This window comes from Magnolia sinica, chromosome 2 (assembly GCF_029962835.1).
Source record: "Magnolia sinica isolate HGM2019 chromosome 2, MsV1, whole genome shotgun sequence".
Lineage (NCBI taxonomy): Eukaryota > Viridiplantae > Streptophyta > Magnoliopsida > Magnoliales > Magnoliaceae > Magnolia > Magnolia sinica.
The window spans coordinates 116,062,417-116,087,636 of record NC_080574.1 but is presented as its reverse complement, the minus strand read 5'-3'; the positions used below and the strand labels follow the sequence as shown (position 1 = coordinate 116,087,636).

The following is a 25,220-nucleotide window of genomic DNA, read 5'->3' as shown; positions in this document are numbered from 1 at the left end:
GATACCTCATTTCAACACTGAGGTCTTGGTATCGATTCCCTATTGGGGGTGGCTAACAGTGTAATGTGAACTGACGGTGGGATGTACTAACAAGCTAACAAAAAAAAAATCACATCCAAAAAGTCCTTCAAATATGACTGAGAAACTTTGTGTTATGATCTGAGATGATAGATTTTAGGACTCCATTTGGTTGAACAATCTCTCGAAAGAATAAATTTATGACATGTGTAGCATTAAGAGTCTTTTTGCATGGTATGAAATGAGCCATCTTAGAGAATTTGTCTACCACAACAAACACTAAGTCCATTGTACGCTAAGACCGTGGGAGGCCTAACACAAAGTTTATGGACAAATCCTCCTAAGGATTGTCAGGTATTGGCAATGGAGTGTACATGCCTGTGTTCTATGATCTTCCCTTGGAGGCCTGATGAGTATGGCATCGCAGCATCATTACATCGCTTTGTGGCATCCCGCTTCAGTTGTGGCCAATAGTAGCGCTCCTCCAAGAGAGATATTGTCATGTTTCACGCTAGGTGACTGCCAAGGCCACCTCCATATAGCTATTGGATGATAGGTTCTCGCAATGAATTCTATGGAATGCACAACCGATTTCTGTCAAAAATGAGACTATCTTGAATATTGACCCTCATAGCAACAAATCCATGCATCCTTGAAGTCATAATCATCGGCATATAAGTCCTTAAAGTATTCGAATATGACGACCTCATTGCTCATGATGACTAACAAGGTTGCACAATGATTAAACCTAGGGTTGACAACCCCAAGTGCAGGGCTGCGATGCAATAATAACTCGGTAAGACCGAGGTCGAATCCTCAAGGAATAGGGAACATGGCTTAGAATTAATCTAAAGCTAATTGTTGGTATGATTTTTTAATCCAGCGAAGTAGAAAATGATTTTAAAATTAATAAATAAAAGACTAATGATCTAGGAATCCACTCATAGCAACCACAATATTTCATTCATTGATTCAATGTATAACTTAAATGGAATCAAAGTCCTATTCAATCCAATCAGAAGATAATTTTATTAAACCAATCATTAACACCAATAAGATGTGATTTTGATTGAACAATTCTTTAATGAAGCACTGAGATCTCAATCGTAGGGAATTAAAAGCATCTAAAGCACCCTTATGCAACAATAGATCAATCAATTATACATATTGAATCCTTATCAAATTCAGGCTAAATAATTGTTAAATTAAAGCATTTATAGTACCCATAATGCACAACAAATCCAAAAATAAATAACTCAAAGGCTTTAAAGTAAATCCAAATTAAATCAATCTACTTACATCATTCAAAATATTGTTATTGAATTAAATAAACTAGTATTGTAATGAACTACAAGTTTCATCCCTTAGCCTTAGCTAAGAGATTAGCCAAACATGGCTAACATCTTAGAAGAAAAACTAAAAAGAGAGTCGAGATTTTAAGGGATTGAAGAAGAAGGATGGTTTCGTGGAAGTTCTGCAACCTCTAGACATTTCTCCCAAGCCTTAATTCGTACTTAGGAAAGCTTAAAACATCCATTTAAATAGGAAAAATCCGTACAAACTTGGAACTGACTTTAAATTTATGCACTTTTGTTATGCTTTGGTCGCGCCAACTATAACATTCGGTTGCACCGAGCATCACTTCGGTCACATTTACTGGGTCTCTTGATTGTAGTCGAATTTCTTCAATATTCATGTAACACCCTGTATTTTTAGTACTCGGGTATTGCCGTGTAACCAAATTTGGTATAAATGCAAACCTAGCTTAAGAAAACATTCACGTGCATTCTAGCCTAAATCTGACCATTAAAAACCATTCCCATCCATTATTATTCAAGATTGACCATCACATCATTAGTGGAATCTATTTTTAGCTTTCAATGTCACTGATAGACAAATCTAATTGACCACCTCAGATTTAGAGCTCTGAATCATGAGATCCACTATTCATTGAGTCCACGCCTTCTTGTGGGATGATCTAACACTTTCATCCCTTGGCTAGAGACCCAACTTGAGATGGGGAACTTATTGGTCGGGGCGGATCAAATTTGGAAATCCATCTGAATGATGGACTAGTGGGAATCACAAATTGGTCACGAAATCACTTAGTACGACCTATCTAAATTATGGATCTACCTCATCTATGAATTTCCGTCCTAACTTGGATAGTTGAAGTTAAGGGTCAGTGCAGGTCTCACAAGTTAAATCTATGGACTCCACTCTAGGACCACAATACACTTTCATTGATCAAGTAGAAGATCTGATCCATCCATTAGGCCCATAGCATACCATTGGATGATATCCACTAAGTGACCACCTAATTCAAAAATTCTTGGAACCATTAATGGTCAAAATTGAAGAATCTAGCCGTCAGATTGACGTAACTCAACATTTTAAGTCCCGCCACCTGATCATCACACCTAGGCTATCAGACCACCAACCCATCTATTGAATCTTATCTAGGTAGACCCTAGGACCCTTATAACCGTGGATGATCAGATTGAATGCAATCTAGCCATCGGATCGATGAAAACTTGCAATTAAAGGGAAAAAAAATCCAAGTTTATGGCCCATCTGGGCGTTGGATCAGCTGAAAGTTTGTATGATGACCTGTTAGGAGTAGTGGAGTCTTATGAACAGAGTGGATTTCTCTAGGCATCGCTGTGGGCCCCACGTTCATGGTGCATTTGCACCGAGAGTGCACTCACTGCAGCGCATGGGATTAGCCTGTTTGGTCAGACATCCTTTACTCGAACCTACCCAAACAGGAAGGAATTCTTCCTCCTTTCCCGCTCGGTCGAGTTTAAAATGGACAATGTTCGTTGGTTCAGTCGTGGCCCATCATCATCATCCACTCGGACGATCCAAACCATCCATCTGATCAAGGAGGTGGAGCTGACCAGAACCCAACTCATCCCGCGGATGAGACATACGTGTGTTCGCACGAGCTTCAGCAAAAACAAGCGTGTGTGGTGGATTTTTTCGAAAATGGAAATCCTATTTCCATAGTGCCAAGCTGGCAATCCTTGCGAGCCGGATTCTCTCAATCTCAGCCACTGGAATGAACCCATTATAACCATCCATTCCCCTCGAGGTTTAGGGTTCCTTGGCAAGCAAAACCATGGTCGATTTCAGTTCCGACCCACCGAATTTAGAGGTAGTTTCAACTAGAGCAAATCCGGACCACTTGTTATTGATCCAACGGTTTAAGAACATTAGGGAAACATTATAAGAGAGGCTAGGATCGAGCGCAGGCTGATCCTACCGCCTGCTCCTGCAACAACCCAAGAAAAGAGTCATGATCTCCTTCTCCCAACGAACCCATCACCCAAACCTCCCTAAACTTTCAAAGCCTACATTCCACAAGTTCCTCTAAACCCATCCGGATCATCCAACACCTCCAAATCGAAGGAACGAAGCTCCGTTTCCAATCAGCCATTAACGCATACGTCTTCTTCCCCACCGATCACCCACGAGCATAGCTGCTATTGCAGCCACAATTTCTACACCCTTGGTGTCCATTCATCAAGCCTTAAGACCCACAACTAGCCACGAAATGATTAAAGAAAGGGAAAGCAGAAGAGAAGCAGGGAGTTGGGGTATTGAGTCGAGTTTGAGTCAGTCATGTAGCGCCGCATCTGTTGGTGTTTCTAGGTGCATTCAATCGAGTTGTCTAAGTCTAGGAATGGCTGGACTCTGTAACAGAGAAGTATGTATGGAAGAGGAAGATAATGCAGAGAGAATGAGAGAGATTTGGGTGGTGTTGCACTCCCGATTAAGCTTGGGACGGGTCAACTAGCCATGACTGACTCGCTGCCGAGTTAGGGGATGGCCCATACGAGCTAGATCGAGTTAGGCTTGGGTTCAGGCCCGGTTGGAGTTCTAGCGGATGGAAAAAAAAGAAGAAGAGGGAGAGGGAGTGAGTCAACTCGGTGTGGTACTGTAATACCATAATTGAGTTGACTCAGTTGATAACTTAAGACCAGGGTTGTTGTTGGGCTGATGGACTTGTCAGTCATCGAAGCAAAGGAGAGAGGAAAGAAGAAGAGAGAGGCAAGTGATGGTGAGTCGAGCTGACTTAACCAAGTCGGCTCGGTTTGAGCACAACCAAGGCTGACCTCATTGATGCAGCAACACCTAAAAGCCTCCGTTGGAGAGACCTTGATCCCATTTAGTGTCAGAGAAGCTCGACCCCACATCAAGTTGTATCAAGCCACGTAACCATGGTAAGAGAGTTAACTTTGAGTCTTCTTTCACCTCCAATTAACATATGATTTAGGGGCTGATCTTGTCTAATCATAGTAGTTGAAGAGTAGAGTTCGGGTCACACCAAGTGCATTAGGTTGGCAACTGAATTGGGTGGAGTTGGTCCGGTTTAGGTTGAGGCCGAAGCGGGTTGAACCAAATCATCCTTGCAAGTAAGTTACCCATTGATATTATATGGGTGTAGATTTGTTGAGGTTAGAACTAAACTAAGTTTTCTTGGACTTGTCTTAGATCGAGTTAAAGTCATATTAGAGATCAACTTATGCTTAAATCAAGCAAATTAAGGTAAATTAACATCTCATACATTCTATTAATGGCTTAACCTGAATCAATTTAGATTGTTAATTCTTCTATAATCAAATGTAGGGCTTAAAATCTTAAACTTCATCCTAGTCGCATGAATGTTCTGATATCACAATCTAACTAGGCAGATCGTGCTAATTTCGATCCTTAAACGTACAACCGACTCTAGCAACATTAAGAGTAACTCGAACGATAAGGTGATGACTTCTTCCCCTTAAGCTTTTCACTTCCTAATTAGTCTAAGGGATAGTTTTTGTTGAATTATAGTTGTGATGTTATAACTTGGGATTACTTACACTAATTATTGAATCTCAAGGGTTAGCTTACATTTGAATTACAGTTGATAGCTTGTTACTTACATGTTAATTTCCATCTAAACTCCAATTAATTGCTTAGATATTTGATTTAATATTTACTTCGTGCAACCTTTTACCATTTCGATTTGAGTATTTGTCTCATGATTTGATATTTTCCTTTCGTGGCTTCGATGGTTCATTCCCATATAACCATGCAATGATAATTTCCACGTATTGAATTTGATTAGCCACTAGTCAATGGGCATCCATTGAACATCCTAAGGTGGAAAATCTCATGAGCTAGGGATGGTGGGAATGGGACATTACGCCCGAGTTGTCGACCTACAATGGGTGACGAGCCTCCTGTAGTGACCTTTGAGTTTATTTAAATTGACTGGTTGTAATTGAAATAATAAAGGTTTGGCTAATCATGCATTCATAGCATACTGGCGATGACGGGTGGCTAATTCTGGATACTATAGCATGTGCCCTTAGGCTTAGTAAGGTATCGTTTCGCTAGTTCCCAGACCATCAACTATCGACCTACGTATGTGATGTACGATGGCTTGATCATTATGATATACATGATGTACACACGTGATGTGCTACACTGATGACCGGTCTTATGCATGGGTGACGAGCTCAAGTCTGACTGTATGAGTATCCCTAGGTCGATGTGCATTCACACATCCATGCATTTAAATAACAGTGTATCATGTATTGTTTTGAATGATTGTTGTTTTTAACTATGTTAGCTAAGGTGGCGGTGTGTAATCTTGAGAGGAATTCACACTGAGTTGGCCACTCATTCATCGAATATATAATTGTATATGAAATACAGATGGCTTAAAAGATATTCATGTCCAGATAGATAAAGTGCAGGGTACGATTATCAAGGATGTATGGTTGTATCTACCAAGAGAAGCTGCATGATCTTGCGGCTCAAGTTTATATGCATTTTATTAATTCTCATGTGTTAATTATGTAATTTTTGTATTTGTTATTATAAGAGACATTGATTTGTATAAGTCATTATGGGTAGCCGCTCGTATATTCTGAATGTGAATGCAATTTTTCCTTTATGATTGATTTGTCCATCCTCCACTAAACCGCTAACTCTGAAAAAAATACCTGAATTTGACTATCTTTAAAGGTCAACACTCATATTTTTGGAGAACGAGTCATAACTCGGGTTTTGAAAACTCGTGGCGTTACAATTCAATTGAAGTCTCTACTCCCTCAGGTCGCACTAAATTCACATGTGGTTGTACTGAACATGACTCTGGTTGGACCTAAGTGTCGAGCTGAATTACATCTATAAATCATAATTTCTCGCTGGACTGTTCCATGCATATTCGGTTAGACCAAACCAACATCAGGTGAGACCGAAATGTCTGTTATTTTTGTTAATGAACTTTATGATTTTTTAGTCTTTTCTACATCCTTTGTCTTTGGTTTTCTTGAATCTTTAGCATGTATATTCTTAATTAATGCCCTCCAAATCTTCAATTCTTTATCATCTTCAATCTTGATAACTTTTTGAGCTTTAAATCTATCCTTTAAGCATGTATTCATCTTTAGGTCCAAAATTTCCTCGCATACAGAAAACATATATAATTATATCAAATTAACATTTCAAATACTAGGAAAGCTATTGTAATTGAGAGAATAAATATGTAATATTTAGGCATTATCACACGTCGGCTAAGCGCATCAGTCATATTATTTTGCTACCCGACCTTATGCTTCAGTACGAATGTGAATTCTTATAAGAAAGAAATCTACTGAGCATGCACACGGTTAATGTTAGCCTATCTATTAATAAACTTGAGGGCCTAATGGTCTATATAAATTACAAATCTCACTAAGTCAAATAATGCCTCCAATGCCACATTGCCTGAACCACTCCATACAATTTTATCTCATATGTCGACCATTTCTTTCGAGCATCACTAAGTTTCTCGCTATATAAGGCTACCAGCTTGCCCTCTTAAGACAACATGCCCCGATGCCAACATACAAAGCATCGCATTCAACTTCAAATTTTTTATTAAAGTTGAGAAGTATGAGGACTAGAGTGGGGGATAAATTTCGCTTAATTTTAGCAAAACTTCTGTTAGCCTTGTCAATCTACTAAAATGTCCCTTCTTCATATAGTTGGTGGTCGGTTCCACGATGGTACTGAAATTCCTCACGAATCGATGATAAGACATCACTAACTCCTGAAAACTTCATAATTTATAATGTTTTTTGGAACCGACCATTCTCTGATAGCTTTTACATTCTCTTTATCCATGTGAATGCCTGTGGACGTCACGAAAAAGTCCAAAAATAAGAGGCTCTCTGTAAAAAAAAATTGCACTTCTTCAGATTAAGGGACAACTTGTTCTTGCTAAGCACTTGAAGCACTTGTCTAAGATGCCCCACATGTTTACCTCGCTCTGACTATATATCAAGATATCATCAAAATAAACCACTAAAAATTGCCCAATGAATGGTTTCAGAACTTGGTTTATTAATATCATAAACATATTAGGCACATTCGAAAGTCTAAAGGGCATGACCAACCATTCATAAAGACTCTCCTTAGTCTTAAAATATTATCTTTCACTCATCACCCGACTGAATACGGATTTAATGGTAGCCGCTCCTCAAATCCAGTTTGGAAGATAGTTTCGCCCCCTCTAGCATGTCTAACATATAGTCCAGTCATGGTATAGAAAATTTATACTTTATGGTGATTTTGTTTATTTCTCGACTGTTGATACATATGCGCCCACTCCCATCCTTCTTAGGTGTTAATAGAGCTGGTATGACACATGGGCTCATACACTCTCGCACTAGACCCTTATGGATAAATTCCTTCACTTGTCCTTGTAAAATATCACACTCTTTCGAACTCATCTGATAATGAGGGCTATTAGGTAAGCTACCCTCTAGGACAAGTTCGATATGGTGATGGATATCCCTCATGGGAGGCAACCCATCAGGAAGGTCATCGAGTTATATTACCTTAAATTCTCGCAACAACAATTTTATTTTTTCGGGAATAATCATAGACTCTACCTCTTCACCTTTCACAACCAATGCATAAACTTGTCTCATTTTCTTGGATTCCTCCACAAGCTTCTGTATGGCTATGAGAGAACACTCTACTTTAGAAGCTTTGGGCTACTCATCGAAGTTCATAGGGGCGCGTATGGTATTTAAGCCATCCTTGATAAAAATCTATATATTATCCCATCATTTATGAGTGGCGTCAAGATCTCATTACCACGATTGACTAAGTAATATATGATGAGCCTCCATGTCAACTATGTCACATACTATTTGGTCCTTATATTGCTTAATAATTGAGAAAGAGATAATACATTATTTAGTTACCTTCATCTCACTGACCTTCTTAATTAATCCAGCCGATTGTGTATGGGAAAGAATATCTTTCCATCTTCAGCTGTAACTTCTCCACTATATCTTTGGACATAATATTTTTGCTGCTCTAGCTACTTATAATTTCATAATAGACTTTCCAATTCACCATATACCTTGTTCAAAAAATGTTATGTCATTGTGGGTGTACCTCCTTCTTCAGTATATACAATAGTCACCTCACTATTAGGGATTCACCGTAATCTTGCAAAACCCAATCTGCTTCATCCGCTTCTTCATTCAAGGCGTGTTCCTCTTCATCAATTTCTGGGTTTTCCTTTGTATTCTTTACACTTCAATCATTAATAGTGAGGTTAGCCACTCTGTCCTTAAGGACATTTTTTTGATAGGTGACCCAGTTGGCCATATTAGTAACAATGTTTTAGCCTTGCTCGACTGTAGGGTTTCGGGATCCTACTCGGTTTGGAAGTAGTGGCCGCGGCTCTTTAGGGTCTCACTTGTCTACTTCTTGACTTTTTTTTCTATAGGTATAGGAGGTTGAGGATGCCCCTTACAGGTTCTTTTCCCTTAGCCTGTTGTTCACCACCCCAAGTATAGGGTCACAATGTAGTAATAGTCTTGGTAAGACCGAGGTCAAATCCATAAGGACTGAACCTTGTACGTATTCTAAAAGTAACTACAACTAAAAATAGAAGAAGATGAAATTTAAACCAGGAAGATTAAGGGAATAATTGTGAATAACTTTAACTAAAACTTGTAAAATTCAAAGGTGGGAAACTAGGGTGCCAAGGATCCACTTGTAGAGATCAAAGTGATCTATGCTTGATTCATAAAAACAATTGGATTTAGAGTCTCATCTTCATCCAGGTGGAAGATATATCATTAAAAACCAATTCTGAACTTCCTTTGATCTAGTTTTCAAGAGATGAGAAGGATGTGAATTAGAATTGATTCCATCACAAAACCATGCCCATGAGACAAAGTAAACAACTGAATTTAGCCAACCACAACCAATCTAAGAGAGTTATGAACGTTAGGAAGGATTCTGTAACCCTACCATGCCCATGGGACGATGGTGAACAACAAGATTTCTTAAAATCACAATCTCAATATGAAAAGAATATACTCAAAGCTATCACATATCTATTGTAATTTAAGACGTAATAAACCATTAAAAATTGAAAGCATTCCTTATAATCAAACTAAATTCAAAGACAGTTCAACTTAAACAAGAATTAAAGCATAGAAATCAGCCCATCACACTACAAGCTTTACCTCTTAGCCCTAGCTAAGAGGTTTAGTTCATCATAGTCATGATCAAACTAAACTTCGAAAAATATCAAAGAAAATAAGGAAAACTAAAGAAGGGGAAGAAGAAAACTCAGCCGGCTCATGCTCCACGCTCTCTCTCTTTCCTCCTTGCGTCTTCACGTCCCCCAGATGCCTTCCCACATCCTTATCTCTCTCTTTTATAGGCCCCAGGGGTGGTTTAGAGGGTTGGAAGTCGGTGCTCTCTTACGCAGCACCGTGCGCAAGAACATGCATTTGGATTGAGTTCAAGGATGGTACATGGCCAAGAAACCTGTTTTAGCTCCATGGTTGGGATAAAGAACCCCCTTTGAAGGTTCTGAACGGTTTGGATCACCCATTCGATCACAAACAGTGGCCCACAACTCCCTGTAACGTCTGAAAAAATTGGACATGCGTAACCTGCGAATTTTATTACGCTGACGTGTTCGGTGGACCTTATAGTGCTATTTTCAATGAAATTCACCTTGTTCATTGGATTCCTGACAAAATTTCAGTCGAAAATGAGTGGTCTTGATCGAGTTTTGGTGTGGTCCACTGTATTAAATCAACTCACCGTTCATCTTGCGTTTTCTGGTGATCCATGTGTGTACATGTGAATGGGGCTAAAAGGCCACCATGGCCAGGGTTGTTCCCCCCCCCCCCCTCTGGAGCATATGTACGGTCTGGATCATCCATTTGGATGATGGGTGGGCCCCACTACTCAAAACTGGTCGGTCAGCGTGCGCTAATCGATGTTATGCATTCCAGTGCACATCCGGATCTCATGTACATGGTGTACACGCACTGCAATGTAGGGTCCACTATGATGTTTACATGAAATCCGCTCCGTCCATCCATTTTACCACCTCATTTAAGGGGTTGAAACAAAAATTGAAGCATAACCAGATATCAGGTGGGCCCCAGATCAGTGTTTTATGGGCTAATCTATCCGTTGGGCCACTTCCATAAGGATCTAATGGCTAAAATTCGACATGTACGGTTAATTTAGCGTCCTCAGGCTAGATATAAAGTTTCGAGCTAAACGAATGGTGGAAACCTAGTGATCTTGCATTCTGGATAATTTTCAAGCCTCTTTAACGTGAATTGCTTGATTTTCTTGGATTTCTGGCATGTAAATTCTTTGATCTCGGTCCCCTGGGATTCGTCTCTTGTGTTGGTTATTTTCGAGCGTTAAATCCATGCTTGTAGCACACCTTTTCAATCCAAGCTCTTAAATTCACCTTGCAAAATAAACACGATTAAAATAGGACGTTAAACAGTATCATGTTTGTAAAATCAGGTAATAACTAGGGTAAAATATTGAAATATTTGACCCTCAATACAATCCCCAACCAGCATTTTACTAGTCCCGAGCACAGTATGCAAAAAATAATTTGAGAAGCACAGGATAAATTTTTATAAACTCGAGCAATTTTTGAAAAGCAATCTAGATTATAGAATTCCAAGATACAACAATGTTGGGCATTACTTTCTCCTGGACTCGAGTGAATGGTAAACTTTATAGTCAAGTTCAAAGTATTAATCCATCGTTTAGAACAATTCTAAACATTGAGTTCCATGGGTGTATAGTGTAATATCGGCTTATCATCATTAAGAGTCCAATCGTCAATTTTAATGATAACATTGATAATCAAACATACCATTCCTGGATATCCCAACTTAAACCAAAACTTGCCTTACAGTTCAGCCTTTTTATTCCTCCAGCTTTTGATTTTTCCATCGATAGCTTCACGCTGTGTCAACCTTTTTAAAGATCTTTAACAGGTAGCCATTTTCGAACACAACTGTTTTTTAGCTGGGTATCTTTTGTTTTTTTTTTCAATGAACATGATGGACAAATTCCCCAGGTTGGTTCCTTCCATGCTTAGTGATTACCAGGCTAATAATTCAATATTGAACTAAAACCTTAATGTATAAGCTAGATGTGATATGTGAAATCATGACTCAATCAATGTTTAAAACTTCTAATCATGGATTAGCAATTCAAACTTAACTGTGAAATCTAAAGATAGCTGAATCCAACATTACGTATCTTATACTTCTAAATCAAAGATGGCCATCAAAATCACTTCGAATTCACAAAAATTCTATTTTTAAAAAAAAAAATCACAATTTTTGCTCAAGACTGAGAAAACACTGATTAGGTAACCTAATCTCCCTTCCCCAACCTAAAATCTACTTTGTCCTCAATGTAAATAGATATAAGCATGCAATGCACATGAGACAACAAAAGTAAAGGAGAAGTGATGGAAAGATAGTGCCTGATGACGGAGTTAAGTGGCTTTTTCCCAAAGAGATTTCAGCGTGAAGGTGGCTCGACACAAGAGTTAATACAACAAAGGAAAACTATCTTAAAACAACTAGAAAACAAACCAACCTAACGGCATAAAGACGACTATCCTAAAACGACAAAAAAAACAAACAAACTACCCCAGTCCTATGAAAGCAGTAAACCTACCTATACCTCCGTCAGACTACGAGATCAATCCTGGTTCACAAGATCATTCAGAGGCATGGACATGTCCTCTGAATCAAATTTCTCAACTAATGGCTTTAATCAATGTCCATTTACTTTAAACTCATTACCATTGTCTGGATTCCGAATCTTAACAGCCCCATTAGAATAAACATTAATAACAGTGAAAGGGTCGATCCAACGAGATCAGATCTTACACGGAAATAAATGTAAGCAAGAATCATACAAAAGGACTTTCTGACCTGATGTAAATGATTTTCGATGAATATGTTGGTCATGAAACGCCTTCATCATGTCCTTGTAAATTCTCGAGTTCTCGTACGCATCGTTTCAGATTTCTTCAAGTTCATTCAATTGAAGTTTTTGCAACAAGCCAGCGTTGTTCAGATTGAAATTCAGATTTTTGATCGCCCAGTAGCCTCTATGTTCCAACTCCATAGACAAGTGACAAGCCTTCCCATAGACAAGTCTAAAGAAAAACATTCCAATAGAGGTCTTAAATGTAGTATGGTAAGCCCATAAAGCATTGGTCAATCGGATTGACCAATCCTTACAGTTAGGGTTAATCGTCTTTTCCAAGATGTGCTTGATCTCCCTATTGAAAATCTCAGCTTGCCCACTTGTTTGTGGGTGGTATGAGGTGCTCACCTTATGAGCGATACCGTATTTCTTCATTAAACTCTCGAATGATCTATTATAAAAGTGTGAGCCTCCATCACTAATGATGGCTCAAGGCGTTCCGAACCGGGAAAGGATGTTCTCTTTTAGGAATTTAATGACCATTGTTCCAGCACAGAATTGCTTCAACCCATTTAGTGACATAATCTACAGCGAGCAAAATGTATAGATTTTCAAAGGACCGGGGGAATGGTTGCATGAAATTGATGCCCCCGCAATCAAATGTCTCTATAATAAGGATGGGGTTCAAGGGCATCATATTTCAACGGGACAATGATCCCAACTTCTGACAATGCTCATAAGCCTTGCAAAACTCATGAGTGTCCCAGAACATAATGGGCCAGTAAAAGCCATACTGCAGAATCTTGGCCATGATCTTTTTAGTAGAAAAGTAACCACCATAGGCTGTGAGTGACAGAAGGAGATGACACTTTGATGCTCATTGTCTGGTACACATCTCCTTAAGATTTAGTCTAGGCAATATTTAAACAAATATGGATTGTCCAAGAAAAACTTACGCGCCTCGGTGAAAATTTTCTTCTTATCTTGTGTAGTTCAATGTGTCGATATGAAACCTGTGCAAGATAATTAGCAATATCAGCGAACCAAGGTCAATGAGAGACTCTGAACAATTGTTCGTCAGGGAACATGTCATTGATATGTGCTATCTTAAGGGAATCAGAGGGATTAAGGTGGGAAAAGTGGTTAGTTACTATGTTCTCTACTCCTTTTTTATCTTTAATTTCTAAATCAAATTCTTGAAGTAGAAGGATCCATCTTATTAGGTAGGGCTTAGCATCATTCTTAGCAAGAAGATACTTGAGCGCCGCATGATCTATGTAAATGATGATTTTGGATCCGATCAGGTAAGACCTAAAATTGTCCAAAGCGAACACTACAGCTAAGAGTTCCTTTTACGTAGTCGAGTAGTTCACTTGGGCATGATTTAGAGTCTTACTTGCGTAATGAATAATGTAAGACTTCTTTTCTTTTCTTTAGCCTAAAACTACTCCAAGCGCATAATCAGACGCATCGCACATAAGTTTAAAAGGAAGACTCTAGTCGGGTGGCTATATGATAGGTGCAATACTTAACATGCCCTTAAGCTTAGTGAAAGCTTCTTGGCATGGCTCAGTCCACTCGTATGGTGCATCCTTTTGAAATAGATTACATAGAGGACGAGAGATGAGGTTAAAGTCTTTATGAATCATCTATAAAAACCGGCGTGTCCTAAAAAGGATCGCACATCCCGTATGTTCTTGGGTAAAGGTAGGTTTGAGATATAATTAATTTTAGCCTTATCAACCTCGATTCCTTTGGATGAGATGATATGTCCATGGACAATTCCCTTATGAACCATAAAATGACACTTCTCCCAATTAAGCACCAAATTCTTTTCTTCACATCTTTTCAGCACATATTTAAGACTCTCTAAGCATTTGCTGAAAGATGGACCAAAGATGGAGAAATTATCTATGAAGACCTCTAGATATTGCCCCACCTTATTAGAAAAGACACTCATCATACATCACTGAAAAGTGGCAGGGGCATTACATAGTCCGAATGGCATCGGTAAGAAAATGTGTCATAGGGACATGTAAATGTAGTTTTTTCTTAATCTTCAGGGGTTATCTTTATCTGATTATAGCCTGAATACATGTCAAAGAAATGGTAATAGGAATGACTAGCTAACCTTTTCAGAATTTGATCAATGAAGGGCAAAGGAAAGTGGTCCTTCCTCGTGACGGTATTCAACTTCCTATAGTCAATGCACATTCTCCAACTAGTAGTAACTCTAATTAGCATGAGTTCATTATTGGCATTGGCTACGATGGTGATTCCGGACTTCTTAGGAATCACCTGAGTTGGACTCACCCACTGACTATCAGATATAGGGTATATGATACCCACAGCCAATAGTTTAAGAACCTCAGCCTTAACCACTTCTTTCATGTTTGGATTTAGTCTACGTTGTGATTGCCAAGAGGGGTTCGCATTATCCTCAAGAAAAATGCGGTGAGTAAAAACTGAAGGGTCAATTCCCTTGAGGTTCGCAATCGTCCATCAAAGGGCTCCCTTATGCTCAATGAGAGTAGATATGAGCATACTCTCCTGTTCTTTCTCCAGGTGAGAAGAAATCACCACCGGGTATGTCTCATCTTGACCTAAATATACATATTTCAAATTAGAGGGCAAAGGTTTTAAGTCAAGCTTCGGTGCCTTAAGGTTAGACGGTAGAGGAACTTCTTCAGTTTAGGGCAATTCTTCAAATTGTGGCCTCCATCGGTTAACTTCAAATATCGGCGCAGTATTAAACATGACAACCATCTTCCTAATCATGTCATCATCGAAATCATGGGAGTAGGCTAGGCACGTCTCTAAAGGGTCAGAGGATAAGGTCAAAGGTGTCCCATCTTCCACGAAAGAATCAATCATGTTAATGTCATGGAAATTGTCATCATCCTCTAACCGTCTACCTATGTTAAAAAAGATGTTTAACTCCAATATCATATTCCTGAAAAACATACTCATGACACCATTTCTACAATTGATATTGCGTTTGAAGTGGTAAGGAATGGGCGACCAAGAATGACGAGAATTTGAGTACTTATATTACTGATGGATTTACTGATGGATTCGGTATCCAGGACGATAAAATCTACAGGGTAGTAGAATTTGTCAATCTGGACAAACATATCCTTAATTATCCCTCTCAGTACATGAACAGAGCGATCAACAAGTTGTAATGTGGTTAAGGTGAGTCTTAATTCAGCCAATTCTAACTGCTTGTACACCGAGTAGGGAATCAGATTGATGCTCGCCCCTAAGTCAAGAAGTGCGTGCTTAATTCGATAGTTCCCGATTACACATGATATGGTTAGGCTACCGGGATCTTTGAATTTTTACGGCACATCTTACTTTAGGATGACACTCATTTTCTCAGTCAAGAAGATTTTCTTTTAAATATTTTGCCATCTTTTAGTCGTACACAAATCTTTCAGGAATTTGGCATATGAAGGTATTTTTTACGGCATCAAGTAAAGGAATATTGACCTTCACTTATTTTAACACCTCTAGAATGTCCTGAGAGTTAGAGAGAGGTTTTGGTGCAACCAACCATTGGGAAAATGGAGCAACCGGCTTCCCTTGAGGTTCTGGTTACAATTCTTGTGGAGCATGGTTAGATCCATCATCTTTGTCCACTTCTGGGGTCCTTAGGCTTTTCAGCCCTAACTGGAATGGTTTTGTCAATGATCTTCCCACTCTTAAAAGTGGTAATAGATTTAGCTTACTCCATCTGATTTGAAGAGCTTGAATCACTTATCTCATATTGCGATTTAGGATTGGGGAGAGGTTGTGTAGGAAGCATCCCCTTTTCTATAACCGTCATTCGTGAATCCATCTTATGCATAAAGTTTATAAGTTCTCGTATTTCCTGAGTAAGCTCTTGTGTGGAATTTTGAACTGGTTCTTCTTGAGGTTTCCCTTGATTTGGATTTTGATTGAAGAAACCTTGAAGGGTAGCAGTTTGTGCATTCCTCCAACTGAAGTTTGGATGATTTCTCTAACCAGGATTATATGTATTGGAGGTAGGTCCATTGAAAGGTTTTGATAATTGTTCACGGGATTGGATTTCTCATTTAACACTCCTTGAAAGGTAGGTATTGTTGAACAATTTTCAGTTGTGTGAATGTTGCAATCACAGATACCGCAAACAGCTTCATTAACTTTATCCTTCTTTAATTCCATGGCCTCGAATTTCCTTATGAGATTAGTCACTTGAGAATTGATATGATCGTCCTCTTTCAGGAGATACATTCCACCCCTCTTCTTAAATTGAGTTGGCCTAGATATGGTGCTTGATTTTGAGTATGTGTCCCATGATTGTGCATTTTCAGCAAGTCTATCCTAGTAGTCCCACACATCATCAACATTTTTATTCATGAATTTCCCATTGGACATCGTATCAATCAATTGGCGCATGGAAGATGTTAGTCCATCCTAGAAAAAGTGTGTAATGCGCCACGTTTCAAAACCGTGTTGTGGGCATGAACTGACAAGATCCTTGAACCTTTCTCAACATTGGAAGAATGTTTCATCCTCCTTTTGGGCGAAGTTCATGATTGATTTTCTAAGGGTGTTCGTTTTATGATGTAGAAAAATTTTCTTTTTCAACTCCCTTTGCATTCATTCCATATACCAATAGATCTAGGACATAGTGAATGCAACCACGTCTTAGCTTTCTCTTTCAAAGAAAGGGAAAGAGTTTCAGTCCGACTGTGTCTTTAGATACATTTGAAAAATATAAAGTGGCTATGATCTCATCAAACTCTTTCATGTGTAATGGATTTTCTGACTCAAGCCCATGAAATTTAAGGAGTTGGATCACCCCTATCTTGATATCCATGTGTTTCGTATTTTCAGGAAAAATCATGCATGAGGGCATGCTCACCCCCGTCGGTTGTAAATAATCTTGTAAAGTACGAGGAGGGGGTGCTTGATGCACCTCATTCTCATCCTAGATGTCTTCCACCCTAGGTTGAGGAAAAAGAGGTTGGTTTGCATTCATCACTTCAATTAACTCTGGAGATCTCGAGCGGTGTCTAGTCCTACGATGGATAGTCAACCCCTCAACTAATCCTCCTTCAGTCAGGAGAAGTTGAGTATTGTCATAAACCCACTTGGGCATGAAACACTCGCAGCCCTCAATTCAGATTCTAAACCTAAACCTAAAAGAAAGAAATGAAATAGAAATTTAAAAAGAAAGAGAAGAGTTGGAAAGAAGTTACCAATTAAAAGTTCCTAAGTTAAAAACCTGCGAAACAAAACAAAACAAGTCAAGTTCTAACAATAGAAAGTTCCTAAAGAAATAGAAAGTAAACTAGAAAGAAAGTTCCTGAAAAAAATGGAAATAAATAATTTCTAAAAACAAATTGAGAAAGTTCTAAACCTAAATTACAAAGTGAGTTAGTTTAAAAGAAATCCTAAAATTAGAAAGTTTCTAAAAATAGAAAATAAAACCGAATCTAAAAATAGAAGCCAGAAAAACTAGAAAATTAGAAAGAGATTACCAATTTAGATTGTCTCTGTCAGGGTCCTACAAAATAGAAAAGTTAGGTTAATTTCTAGAAGTCAAATAGAAAAACTTAAACCGAGAATTAAGAACTAAAAAAACTCTAATCTTAACCTAATTCTAAAACGAGCTAATCTCAGAAAAACGTAACCATCAGTCCTCGACAACCAAAAACTTCTTCACCACCCCAGGTATAGGGTCGCGATGTAGTAATAATCTCAGTAAGATTGAGGTCGAATCCACAGGGACTGAACCTTGTACGTATTCTGAAAGTAACTACAACTAGAACTAGAAGAAGATGAAATCTAAACCAGGAAGATTAAGGGAATAATTGTGAATAACTTTAACTAAAACTTGTAAAATTCAAAGGTGGGAAACTAGGGTGCTAAGGATCCACATGTAGAGATCAGGGTGATCTATGCTTAATTCATAAACACAACTAGATTTAGAGTCCCATCTTCATCTAGTTGGAAGATATATCATTAAAAATTAATTCTGAACTTCCTTTGATCTAGTTTTCAAGAGATGAGAAGGATGTGAATTAGAATTTATTCTATCACAAAACCATCCACAACCAATCTAAGAGAGTTATGAACGTTAGGAAGGATTCCGTCACCCTACCATGCCCATGGGACGATGGTGAACAACAGGATTTCCTAAAATCATAATCTCAATATAAAAAGAACATACTCAAAGCTATCATAGATCTACTGTAATTTAAGTCACAATAAACCATTAAAAACTGAAAGTATTCCTTATAATTAAACTAAATTCAAAGGCAGTTCAACTTAAACATGAATCAAAGCATAGAAATTATCCCATCACACTACAAGCTTCACCTCTTAGCCCTAGCTAAGAGGTTTAGTTCATCATAGTCATGATCAAACTAAAACTAAGAAAAATATCAACGAAAACAAGGAAAACTAAAGAAGGGGAAGAAGAAAACTCAGCTGGCCTGTGCTCCACGCTCTCTCTCTTTCCTCCTTGCATCTTCATGTCCCCCAGATGCCTTCCCACATCCTTCTCTCTCTCTTTTATAGGCCCCAGGGGCGGTTTAGAGGGCTGGAAGTCGGTGCTCTCCTATGCAGCACCGTGCGCAAGAACCTGCATTTAGATTGAGTTTCGGGACGATACATGGCTAAGAAACATGTTTTTGGCTTCATGGTTGGGATAAAGACCCCCATCTAAAGGTTCTGAATGGTTTGGATCACCCATTCGACCACAAACAGTGGCCCACAACTCCCCACAACGTCCGAAAAAATCGGACGTGCGTAACCTGCGAATTTTATTGCGCTAACATGTTCGGTGGGCCCCACAGTGATGTTTTCGGTGAAATCCACCCCGTTTATTAGATTCATGAAAAAATTTTAGTTAGAAAGGAGTGATTTTGGTCTAGTTTTAGTGCGGTCCCCTGTATCAAATCAACTCGCCGTTCATCCTATGTTTCCTAGCAATCCATGTGTGTACGTGTACATGGGGCTCAAAGGCCACCATGGCCAGGGTCGTGCCCCCATTTGGAGCATATGGACGGTCTAGATCATCCATTTGGATGATGGGTGGGCCCCACTAATCAAAACCGGTATGACAGCGTCCGCCTGCTTGCGGAAGCTGTTCCTTTTGAAGAAGAATGTCGGTCAGCATACGATGACCGACCTTATGCATTCCGGTGCACATCCGGATCTCATGTACATGGTGTACACACACCGCAATGTGGGGTCCATTGTGATGTTTACGCGAAATCCGCTCCGTCCATCCATTAGGGGTTGAGACAAAAATTGAAGCATATCCAGATTTCAGGTGGGCCCCAAATTAGTGTTTTATGGGATGATCTGTACATTGGGCTACTTTCACAAGGATCCAATGCCTGAAATTCAACGTGTACGGTTAATTTAGGGTCCTCAGGCCAGATATAAAGTTTCGACCCAAACGGATGGTGGGAATCCTGTGAACTTGCATTCTGGACGATTTTCAGGCCTCTTTAACGTGAATTGCTTAATTTTCTTGGATTTCTGGCATGTAAATTCTTTGATCTCTGTCCCCTGGGATCCAAACCTTCCCTTGGTGATTTTTGAGTATTAAATCCATGCTTGTAGCACCCTTTTTCAGTCCAAGGTCTTAAATTCACCTTGTAACACAAACATGATTAAAATAGGACGTTAAATAGTATCATGTTCGTAAAATCAGGTAATAACCGAGGTCTAATATGGAATATTTGACCATCAACACCTGTGGTTCTCCCTACGAAGGACCCGTAGTGGCTATCTTATTGGCAGGGTTTGCCTGTGTGTTAGATCGTTCAAACTGTGCTTTCGCTCGGGTGGCCATCTTGATTGCTTCGTTCATCATCCAAACATGCTGCATCTGAACCCGATCCTAGATCAAAACACACAAACCACTCTTAAATCAGGTGACTTATTGTGATTTAATCTCTACTAAATCGTTTCACACCACCTAACGGTAGAATTCCTCTGTGTAATCCCTCATTGCTTGACTACCCTACTGATAAATTGTTGGAACAATACCTATAATCGGTAGGGAGGAATTTCTCATCCATCAATTAATTCATACGCTACCACGTACGGATTATTACATTCATCTATCTCGTTTATGCGAGCTGAAGTTGTTCCCACCAAGCCAAAGCTCCGCCCTTCAACTTGTAAGCCATAAGTTTAACTTTCTTCTCTTCAGGATTGTCCATGTAGTCGAAGAAGTGCTCAACTTCAAGCAGACAATCAATGAAGTCATCGATGTGGATTTGGTCATTGAAGTTAGGAATATCGACCTTCATCATGAATTATTGATCCGTCCAATTTACCCGATCGCCGCCTCCTCCGGGGTGTTAGAGGATCATGTCATCTATCTCCTCGTCACTAGATCATATGTCCTCAAATATGATTCTGTGTTTCATCGTTGACATCGCCTCGCGATTAGCATAATTGTGATTTCCAATGCTTAAAGGAGGCAGATCATCACTACGAACACGGAGTTGCCCTAAGACCTCTGTTATGCAGTTAAGAGAAGTCTACAACCCTTGCATGACTTTTAAATTCTCCCGCTGTGCCGCCTCGAAAGCGACCATTATTAAACGATAATTCCTTTGAGCACCGTCCATAGGATTGTTTCTTGATCCATCATTAGAAGTCATCAATCCGAGAAAAAGCCTCGCTCTGATACTAAATTGACGTAGGGAAGGGCTGTTGGGGGAACGACAGAAGAACACAGAGATGAATCTAGGATAGCAATCCAAAAGCACCAAATAAAAAAGACAAGAACACAGTGATTTAACGTGGAAAACCCTTTCGGGAAAAAACCACAGCACAAAGTGATAGATAATCACTATGAAAGTAGAAATTACAAAGAGAGAAGGCTTACCCAATTCGAACAACCTCGAATCTTACCCTTGTTACACCCCTTTGAAACCCTAGGACGATTTAAAAACCCATAGTATTACTCCCAATCCCATTTACACCCATATATATAGCCTTAGAAAGAATCTCAAACGAAATTGGAAATAAATCCCGCAATTTCACAGTTTTATGTAAAATTTGTGCAGAATCTATCGATGCCATCGAATACCTGTCGATGACATCGAAACTAATCTTTTGATGCCTTCGAACACTCATAGATCGCATTGAACTAACACCTCAATTGTCCAGAGACAAAACATGATTTTCTGGAAATTCTTGATGATATCGAAAAAGTACCCAGTTAGTCTAGCAACCAACTAATGAAAATCTAAAAAATATCATTGAGAATCGAGAACTGTTCAATGTCATCGATGGTCACATCGAACGGGCTATCGATGGCATCGACAAACTCTGTATCTGACTAGATTTAAGACATCAAATACAATAATCTCCACCATGTCTTCAATCATCAAACATGTAGCTTCTTGTCCTCTCATCTTATTTATGCCTTGCATCATAGCTTCATCAACGCTTCTCGTGCACACTTCGTCTTTCTTTTAAGCCATCACCAAGTGCAAAGAAGTTGCACAGAACTTGAACTTCTCTGTGGGAACGACCTTGGTGAGCATGTTCGTCGGATTCACACTGGTGTGAATCTTTTACAGAGTCATGCCTACTTCTTCAAGCACCTGTCAGATAAAGTGGTGACGAACATTAGTGTGTTTAGTATGAGAGTGATAAAATGAATTTTTAGCCAAATTTATTATGATTTCGCTGTCACAATTAACCGACACAGCCTCTTGCTGAAGCTCCAACTGATTTATCATGCCTCTCAACCAAACACTTTCCTTAAATGCTTCCGCTGCTGCCATATGTTTTGCTTCTGTTGTGGAAAGTGCTACCACAGACTGAAGCTTTAACATCCAACTGATTGCTCCACCCACTACTACAAACGAGTAACCTGAAGTCGACTTTCTGGAATCCACATACCCTCCCAACTTTTCTCCTATCTTCTTAAAAGTTAAGACAAAGTCTTTTGTACCTTGAATGTATCAAAGTAGCCATTTCACTGCTTCCCAATGTTGCTTGCCGAAGTTTGATATGTATCTGCTCACAACATCGACTGCCTATGAAATATCTGGTCCCCTACTGACCATAACATACATTAAACTGCCAACCGCATTCGAATAAGGCACATGAGACATAACTTACTTTTTCTCATTTGATTTAGGACATTGTTCTGAGGAAAGCTTGAAGTGAGCTGTATGGGGAACGCTCATTGGCTTTGCTTAGTCCATCCCATACTTGAATAACACATTTTCAAGGTATTCTACCTGTGATAACCAAAGCTTGTTCCTCTTTCTGTCTCTATGAATATCTATGCCGAGAACCCTCTTTGCAACCCACAGATCTTTCATCTCAAATGTCCTTGATATTAGTCTTCAGTACATCGATTTCAAACATATCATGACTGGCGATCAACATATCATCAATATACAGTACTAGGTAATGAATTTTTCATCACTCAGTGTCTTGTAATAGACACAATGATCATATTCACTCTGAGTAAATTTCTGACTCAACATGAAAGGATTAAATTTTTTATACCACTACCTAGGAGACTATTTCAGGCTGTACAATGACCTCATTAATTTGCAAACCTTATTCTTTGACCCTTTAACTTTATAGCCCTCTAGTTGCTTCATATTGATATACTCTTCCAACTCTCTATGCAGAAATACAGTCTTGACATCCATCTGTTCCAGCTCAAGATCGTATTGGGCAACCAACTCTAACACGAATCAGATAGACACTTTCTTAACCACTGGCAAAAATATCTTTGTGAAGTCGATTCCTTCTCTCTAAGCATACCCTTTCGCTACTAGTCTCGCTTTGTATCTTTCATATTTCCTTTTAAATAACCACTTGCATCTGATCACTTTTCGTCCCACTGGAAGCTCCACCAATTCCTATGTGTTGTTTTTATGTAACAAGTCTATCTCATCAACCATAGGCACTTTCCACTTTTTTGTATCTGGCTTATCAAGAGCCTCCTGAATAGTAGACAGGTCTCCCTCATCTTTAATGAGAGTATATACAATATTAGAGTCGTCCCTATATCTTTCCGGTAACCTGCAATCATGTAGTAGATTTCTTCTCACGGGTGGCTACTCCACCTGCTCCTGCATCTCTATCTGCGCATCTATCTCTGCCTGAGTATCATTTATATTAATCTAGACATATACGATCAACATTTCTGGTTCATCTTGCTCCTCTTGATCATTCTTGCTGACTAGGGAGCTTTCAATGAATCTGACGTCACGGCTAGTGATGACTTTGCATGTGACCTTGTCGAATAACCTATAATCTTTTACACCAATACCATAGCCAATGAAGATGTACTTTTTGGCTCTATGGTCTAGCTTATCTCTCTTAACTAACGGTATATGAGAGTAGGCCTCACAACCAAATATGCGCAAATCTGAGTAGTCCATCTTATAACCACTCCATACTTCCTCTGGGATTTTACATTTAATTAATGTAGAAAGAGACCGGCTCACCAAATAGCAAGCTATGTTAACAGCCTCAGTCCATTGGTCCTTCCCCAACCCAGCATTACTTAACATGCATCAGGCCCTTTCCAAGAGAGTCCAATTCATCCGTTCAGCCACACCATTTTGTTCGGGCATGTGGCGCACCATGTTGTGCCTAATGATCCCTTTATCTTTGCAATATTCATTAAAATCAGTGAAAATAAATTCTTAACCATTGTCAGTCCTTAAAACTTTTATTTTTTGCCCTGCTTGTTTTTCCACCATTGCCTTCCATTGTCTAAATATGGTGAAAACTTCAAATTTACATTTCATGAAGTAAACCCAAACTTTTCGAGAGTAGTCATCAATGAATGAGACAAACCATGACGACCCTCTAACATAAACCTCTGGCGATGGCCCTCATATGTCAGATGTACATAATCAAGAACTCCCTACATGCATGTTTTTCATATTTAAAAGATAACCTATATTGTTTACCCTATATAAAATGCTCACATATATCTAAATCAGAATTCTTAAAAGATAAAATCAAACATCGATCAAATAGTACCTTCATGCCTTACTCGCTCATGTGGCCCAATCGAGCATGCCACGTACGTGCAGATGTGGAATCCATAACAGTTGTTTCCGCTCCACCTACTTAAGTGCTTCCGATCAAACTATAAAGGTTTTCATGCCTCTGCGCTCTCATAACCATGAGTGCCCCTTTTGATACTTTAAGGGCACCATTGACACTGGTGAACTTGCACCCTTTAGCCTCACCAAGAGAAATAAAACTTTTCTTCATATCAGTAACATGCCTGAGATCAATCAAGGTACACTCCATCCCATCAAACATCTTGATGTGCACCGTACCAATGACCACAACATTACAGGCATTGTCATTGCCCATAAAGACATGTCCATCGTCGTACTCTTTGTAACTGGTAAACCAACTCCGATGAGGAGTCATATAACATGAAGCTCCCGTGTCAAGGATCCACTCGTCTCTATGATCGTCGTGTAAGTGTCTGATCATAGACATAGACAAAACATCACTTCCACTTGTCTCTTCATCAGATGTGATAACATTAGCCTCACTGGAAGAAGCCTCTGAGTTTTCTTTCTTCGCTTTAGGATTTTTACAATCCTTCTTCATGTGTCCAGTCATCCCACAGTTCCAGAACTTTAATTTTCCTTTGTCCTTGCCCTTGGATTTGGATCTAGGTCTTGAAGATCCTGTACCTTACTCAATATTCCTGCCTCTCGTAAGCAGTGCATTAGAAGATGTCCCTATGTCGTCGTTTATCTTTCTCATGGCCTTCCCTTGAAGAGATGAGATAATGGTGTCCACACTCAGGAACTTATTACCGGTGCACAATAAGTCCCTAAATTACTCATACAATGCCGAAAGAGAATTCAACAACATACATGCCTGATCTTCATCTTTGACTACTTCCTACATTT

General features: G+C 39.2%; 1 non-coding gene across 1 annotated transcript; it reads left to right on the top strand.

The window, feature by feature from the left end:
• The first annotated feature begins 16,771 nt into the window (after positions 1-16,771).
• On the top strand, positions 16,772-16,878 carry LOC131238416 (small nucleolar RNA R71). Its single transcript, XR_009167826.1, has one exon. It is a non-coding gene; the product is annotated as a small nucleolar RNA R71 (small nucleolar RNA).
• Positions 16,879-25,220: the final 8,342 nt, after the last annotated feature.